The sequence below is a fragment of the Mus pahari genome, chromosome 11, assembly GCF_900095145.1.
Source record: "Mus pahari chromosome 11, PAHARI_EIJ_v1.1, whole genome shotgun sequence".
In the NCBI taxonomy this organism is placed as follows: domain Eukaryota; kingdom Metazoa; phylum Chordata; class Mammalia; order Rodentia; family Muridae; genus Mus; species Mus pahari.
The window spans coordinates 68,306,155-68,313,872 of record NC_034600.1 but is presented as its reverse complement, the minus strand read 5'-3'; the positions used below and the strand labels follow the sequence as shown (position 1 = coordinate 68,313,872).

Here is a 7,718-nt window from a genome sequence, read left to right as displayed (position 1 = left end):
ACACACACACACACGCACACACACATCTCTAACATAATTCCTGTCTTTTCTACTTCTATACATAGTCATAGATCTGACCTGAATCAAAACATCTCATATAATTAACAATAATGGCAATTCAATATAACTGAAGTAAGAACCAAATATACCTTTATTATATACCAGGCAACATACCAATGTAAATTCAAAAGAGTTCTGTGTCTTCATGAGTTTTCACTGTTAGAGAACATGGGACATATTTGGAATCCATATTTGGATCCATATTTGGAATTTGTTACCTAGGGGATCATAAAGTAAAACTTTCTTTCCCTTTGGAAAAGTTTTTCAGATGGTAGAATAATCCCAATTCCAAGCCCTACTTCTCTTCCTTAAAAAGCTTTAAGGAACTGAATTTTATTTTTAAATTTCTCATCACAGTCTTCTCTCTCTTTATTTCCAAAGTATTCTCTTAAACATTCATCTTTTTGAATAATTTGTTTCACTGGACATAAATTGATCTATTATCTCCAATAATATCACCAATAGTTGTTAAATAATATAGATTTTAAAGAGGGGTGGGTAATCTGTGAACTAGATTAAACTGATCAATACAAAGACACAAAATTGGAAATTCCCACAACATACCTATTTGCCACACTGAGAATGTAGAATATGGGAATTGCAAATATGGGGAGAAGCTGTGCAATAAAGGACAAGAAAGATGTCTACAGGTTCCCTCAGTAAGCCTTCCTGTTGTGCAGGAATTACTCAACTCATGTTGGGTTTCCCTGACTCTGCATGCTGAAATCAAAGCTCTACAAAACTCGCTATTGTGTGCTTTCTTTAGTTAGTTCTGGCAGAGGAAGATGAAGCACTGTAGGAGCCAGAAAGGTTAAGGAAACCACAAGAAAACTCACAGAACTGAAAGACCTGGCCTAATAAGAGCTGACAGGACTTGAACAAATAATCAAGGAGCCTGAACGGATCTGACCTATACCCTCCGCATCTTTGTTATAGTTGTTTAGCTTGTTCTTCTTGGGTGACTCCTAACAGTGGTGTTGGGGGCTGCATCTGACTGATTGGCCTGCTTTTGAGACACGTTTCTTCCTACTGGGTTTCCTCATCCAGCCTTAGTATGAGGGAGGTGCTTAGTCTTATTGCAACTTGATATGCCATGCTTGGTTGATGTATTTGGGAAGCCTTCCCTTTAATGAAAAGAAGGAGAAGTGAGAGCGAGGAGATTGGGAGAGGGACTGGAAAGGGAGGAGGAAGGGGTAACTGAGTTGTAATGCAATATACACGAGAAGAATAAACAAAGTAAAAATGAAGTCCAAGTGTTTTAATTCCTTTTAGTTTTTTTCTGTTTTCCCTCTCTCTCTCCTTTTAGTTTTTCCTGTTCTCTCTCTTTCTCTCTCTCTCTCTCTCTCTCTCTCTCTCTCTCTCTCTCTCTCTCTCTCTNAACAAAGTAAAAATGAAGTCCAAGTGTTTTAATTCCTTTTAGTTTTTTTCTGTTTTCCCTCTCTCTCTCCTTTTAGTTTTTCCTGTTCTCTCTCTCTCTCTCTCTCTCTCTCTCTCTCTCTCTCTCTCTCTCTCTCTCTCTCTCTCTGTGTGTGTGTGTATTTGTGTTTGACTTAGAGTAACATTAAATAATGAGAGCTTTCTGATTATCTGCCTCCTTAACTGAGATTAATGTTTTGCATTTTGATGTAAATTTGTCTCTCAAATTTTCTACTTATATTTCTTCAATTATTTTCTGATTCTCCCTTCTTTAGAAAATCCAGCTTATCTACTCCTTCTCTGATGCGTTGCTTTTGAGCTCCTTCATTCCTCTGCCTTGTCCCCTCAGACTATTCAGTGGCCCCTAGGCTGTTACATTAAGTCTGGTGTTCTTCCTGTGTCAGGACATTCACACAAACCTCAGTGAGCTTTCAAAACCTGAACCTGATTATTTTCCAGACGAAATACATAAAATGTCTGCAGGACTACAACGATATATCACCTCATTTTTTTTCTTGTCTCTACTTATGATCTCCTCTTTTGGATGGTCATCATTCATGCTAAATTAAAATAAAAGCAGAATAAGCTCTTTTTCTAAATTGGTAATAATTTAACACTAATTATTTAAAATCACGTTTTCTGCTTGCCTGCCTGGATTTAAGAGATTTCCTTTCAATCTAAGTTAATTTTGAGTAGGCCAATTACAGTAGCTATTATGAGCAGTTTGACAGGATCTCAAGTCAACTAGGGGAAAAGCCACTCTGCATCGTAGGACCACATGCCGGTACATGGAGGTTTCACAGAACTCCACGATAGCATACCAATCACACCTGTATGCATCTTACATCACCATCATCTGTTCTATGGCCCATCTTGCCATGCTTATTTTACTCACATGGAGGGCAGAACCAAAATTCCACTCAGATTTTCCAGAGCATGAATAATTTTGATGGCCAATAAGTACTATTTTAAAGTAAAGTATGATTCAGTTTTTCATAAATAATTATATTACCACTATCAGCTATTTACCTTATAAAACAAACAAACAAACAAACAAACAAACAAACAAAGTGTAGTTCTGTTGTTCAAGAGATCCCTGAAACATTACAGCTCATTGATATTCCTCATGGTGCTCTGCCCACAGGTAGAAAGTAGAAGTCTATTGCTGAGCACATGGTGTACTTTGTAAACAAAGGCCAGGATTTGCTGAGGTAAAACTGATGTCGCTAAATGCCCCTTTCCATAAGATAGCATGGCACCAGTTTGGGAAAAGAACTTCACTACATCCAAAAGACAGATGTAAGTTTCCAAAAGAGGGGAGTAACCTATGATGCTTATGAGCCACATCAGTAACCAGCAAGCCATAATATCCTTAAAGGTACAGTAGTGTGATGCACAGGTGGTAGCCAGCATTCCTCTACTCGGACATACCTGATCCTGAAGGGACAAATCATACATGGTCTAGAAACTAGCCAACTACTTCTTGGCTTGTCAGCAATAGTGCAGTGACAGACCTTGGAACAGAATCTACAAAGCAACACTTTAATATAATCGCCAAATGTCCAACCATATTCTAAACAGTTGTGCTTATGCCCTCAAGTATGGGTAATTCTCCCTTCTCTTCAAGAAAAGTTCACTTTGCAACAGATTGAGAACATTACAGTATACCACAATCAAGTAAAATACACTAGTATAGTTGGGTTTCAGGAAGAACCATTTCCAACTTTTGAGAAACCACCAAATTGATTTCCAGAGTGATTATACATACATCCCATTTGCAATCCCACCAGCCATGGAGAAGTGATCCCCTTTCTCCACATCCTCACCAGCATGTGCTGTCACTTAAGTATTTGATCTTAGCCATTCTGATTGGTGTGAGATAGAATCTCATGGTCACTTTAATTTTCATTTACCTAAGGAAGTTGCACACTTCTTTAAGTGATTCTCTTTAAGTGAATCGAGGCCAACTGAGATTCCTTTATGACTCTCTCTGTTTAGCTCTGTACCCCATTTTTTAATAGATTTATTTGGTTTGTTGAAATTTAATTTCTTTAGTTCTTCATATATTTTGGATATTAGCCCTGTGTTGGATATAGGGTTAATGAAGATCTGTCTTAAACAGTAGGCTGTAGAAGATCCTTCCCAGACAGGGACTTAGTGTACTAGAATTGCAGGACACACAGAGTGGGAAGTGGGGTGGGGGAGGGGATGATCCACCTTCTCAGAGGAGAAGGGGCTGAGGATGGAGCAAGGGTCTTTGTGAAGGAGAGACCTGGGGCGGGGGGATGGCAGGGCTTGATGTAAATAAATAAATTAATTAAAAAAACAAAATAAAATAAAAACGCAGTTGTGTAAACCAGTCTTAGTGGATGTATCTAAAAATCGTTCCTATCTAATACTCAGGTAACATTGTGGAAGAGCAGAGGAAAGATTGTAATAGTCACAGAAACAGGTGGGGTTCTGAGAGATTGTGTCTCCTAGTAATGTCAGAATCTATACCTGTGAAGTCTCACCAACAGGACTGCCTAAATATGATCTCGATAGGAGCAACAGTAGAAGTGCCAAACTAGACAGGAGAATTTGAAAAGGCCACTATTCTGTACACACAAACAAAAATCCAAGGTGATTGAGAGATGATAAGAATAAGTTAGTCATCTCTAAGTAAGAGTGTGCCTCCTGATTGTCCAGTAGCAAAAGGTCAGACCTGAAAAGGTATATACAACTACCATTATATAAAATGAAAAGGTGTGTGTGTGTGTGTGTGTGTGTGTGTGTGTATATGTGTGTGTGCATTCATGTAACAGTAGTTGATAAAAAAAGAGGCTATGAGTTTGAAAAAGGGCAAAAGAGCATATGAGAGTATTTAGAAAGTGCAAAGAAAGTTAATTAATTATATAATTTCAAAGCGAATAAAAGCAGCAAAAACAGATAACATTATTGACAATGCATCACCAAACTGTCAACTATTCTTGCTAAGTTGAGGGTTGGTCATTTCTATAAAGAGATTACTGAGGAGAAAGGCAACTGATTGATAGATGATTGATGATTGATAACATCCAAATATATGGCTAGTTAATTGATCAGTACTTTTGACACAGACATGGTACAGGAAGTTTTCTCCGTAGATTTAATACATAACGACAAAGATAAAGATAAAGAGTTCTTTCCATAGTGTTCATTTATAGAATTCAGTATCTCTCTTATTTAAAGGAAATTATATGTTGTGTGTGTTTGTCTATAATAGAGTTATCATACCTAAATATACTACAAAAGTCCAAAAGTTATCAGTAAGAACTTTTAATATTATTTAAGTAATATAGTACAATAAAATTAGATTATTCCAATTTAGATTAAAAGTGTAATCAGTACCAGAATATTGAGAAAATATTTAAAAATATATAAAAATAATTAATATATTTGCATTAAAGAAAATATTTGATATAAAACAGAGCATTCATGGATGATACAAAAACAGTATAATGGATGTATATCTGAACTATGAAATATACATACATATATATGTTTATGTTCATATATCTGAGACTGATATCAAATTAGAAGTAACTGAGGTATGGGCATGCATCATATTAGAGTTTGATATTGAAATAATTAAGTTTTTCAATAATCCAATGAATGTTGATTATCACATATAAAAATATCATTCAAAGTCAAAAAATTGATCATATAAAAGAAAAATATTCTGCACCTAACCTTCACAAAGGAAAAATGATAATAAATATCTAAAATCAGAAAATATGTCACTTTCAGATTCAAACTATAGGTATATTAGATAATAAAAGAGTTTACCCAGAAAGAGTACAGTTACAACCATGAGCCCAATGCCAGAGGTAAGGAATGTCTGAAAAAATGGGACTCTAACGGAGAATTATTCAATTACACCTTATTGTTGAGACTTGAGAGTGCTTTTCATTATTATTGATTATGCAAATAGTTAGAAGATAAACATAAAAATTAAAGATTCTACAACATCAAAGTAAAACACATCTAACAGATGTTTAGAAAAAACTCTACTTAAGACATCCCTGTACATATTATTTTCAATATGCATTGTCCAGAACAAAACCTATGTTAGATAACAACAACAGAAATTAATGTGTTTAATTTGGTGACACTTATATAAACCTTGACCAATCAGGAATAGATTTAGGAATCAACAACCAAAGGAAAAATTACAAATGAATACAAATTTATAAGCACATTTTGAAATAATTATTGAGTTGAGAAAGTGCAGAATTTATTTTAAATTTCATGGAGTATAAACATACAATAAAATGTTGAGGATTTATGCAGCTATAAAACAATATGTAAGAAAGAGAAAAAGATGATAGTATGTGAAAGAAGTTGTATGTGAAAGATAAATAAAAACTGACAATTTTAAAATTGAATATTTTGTACATCAAACATTTCCAATAAATTGAAAAATGAACCTAGGAGTGGATAAGCAGCAAGAAACCATGTATTTGATAACTATTCAGTTTCTAAAATTTATATATTAAAAACATTGAGAAAAAAATAGAAATACCAATCCAAAATGAACAAAGGGATTTATGCACACATTTTAGAAGAACATATAAAAATAAACATAAGTATGTGAGAAAGTATTTCCCACCCTTACTCATTAGGAAAATGTAAACTAAAACTCAGAAAGTTACCATTGAACACCCACTAAGAGAGCTGAAATTTCACAGAAAATAGACAAGTTCTGGAGAAACTGGATCACTGTACCCTGTAGTGGGAGTTGTGGCAAATTATAGTCATTTAAAAAATATGGTAATTCTTAAATTGTCACACATATAATTAGTGTGTGCAACAACAGCTCTAGCTTCAGTTATCAAAGAAAGAAAACAGGTGCTACAATGCCGTGTAATCGGTATACTGAGGAGTGAAGGATGCAAAATGAGTGGGCTTGTCTACTAATGTGGAGAAGGCTTCATTTAACAAGAGAAATAAGAAAGCTTTCTGCACTTAGTTTTATGACATCACATTGTGAATAAATTGAAAATCATAAATCATTCACGTGTAAATGTATAGGCTATCTTTTTAATATAGTTACATTTTATTTTTTTCTCTTCAGTCTCTTTTTTTTAAATTTTAATCTAATAAATTTAATTTTTAGTCTTATCCCACTCCTGGTCTGTCCTCTGACTGTCCCTCATCCTATACCACCTCTCCTTGCTCCTCCCCCATCTCCAAGAGGACATCCCCACCCAACTCCATCCCCACTCCACCAGACCTCCCATTCCCATTCCCTGGGGCCTCAAGTCTCTTGAAGTTTAGGTGCATCTTCTCTGACTGAGTCCAGACCTGGCAGTCTTCTGCTGTATGTGTGTTGGAGGCCTCATATCATCTGGTGTATAATGCCTGGTTGGTGGCTCAGTGTCTGATAGATCTCAGGGTCTAGGTTAATTGAGACTGCTTGTCTTCCAATTGGGTTGCCTTCCTCCTCAGCTTCTTCCAGCTTCTTCCTAATTCAACCACAGGAATCCCTGACTTCTGTCCATTGGTTGGGTGTATCTGCACCCGATGCTTTCAGCAGACACTATTAACAATAGTCTTCTATATTTGCAAACAAAAGCCTAGCATAGCCATCATGAGAGAGGCTTCATGCAATAACTGATGGAAACAGATGAAGGGATCAACCACCAAATATGAGACAGAACTTAGGAAATCATGCAGAAATGGGGGGAAGAGAATTGTAGGAGCCAGAGAGGTTAGGTAAACTACAACAAAACCTACAGAATCAACTAATCTGGGCCCTACAGGAAAACCTAAAGAACCACCAACCAAGGAGCTCTCACTGGATAGACCTAGGCCCTCTGCACAGATGTAAGAGTTGTATAGATTGGTATTCATGTGGAACTCTTGGCAGTGGGAGCAGGGCCTATCTCTGACTCTATTTCCTCTTTGGGGACCATTTCCTGTACTGGTCTGGTTCTAGCCTCAATAGGAAAAGATGTGCCTAGTCTTTCTGCAACTTGATATTCCAATGAGATATCCATGAGAGGCCTCCCATTTTCTCAAAAGAAAGGGAAAAAGAGTTGATTAGGGGGAGAGGGGAAGGATTAGGAAAAAAGGAGGGAGTAGAGACTGCAGGATGGATGTAAACTAAAAAAAAAAAAATCAATGAATTAGTTAATCAATGAATTAGTTAATCAATTAAAAGAATGGTAGCCCAAGGAGCTGAAGGGGTCTGCAACCCTGTAGGTGGAACAACAATATGA

General features: G+C 36.1%; 1 protein-coding gene across 8 annotated transcripts in view; it reads right to left on the bottom strand.

Moving 5' to 3' along the window:
- The window catches only part of Cdh18 (cadherin 18), an 834,629-nt gene that overhangs the window by 226,035 nt on the left and 600,876 nt on the right, over nucleotides 1-7,718 (bottom strand). The window lies entirely within an intron of this gene.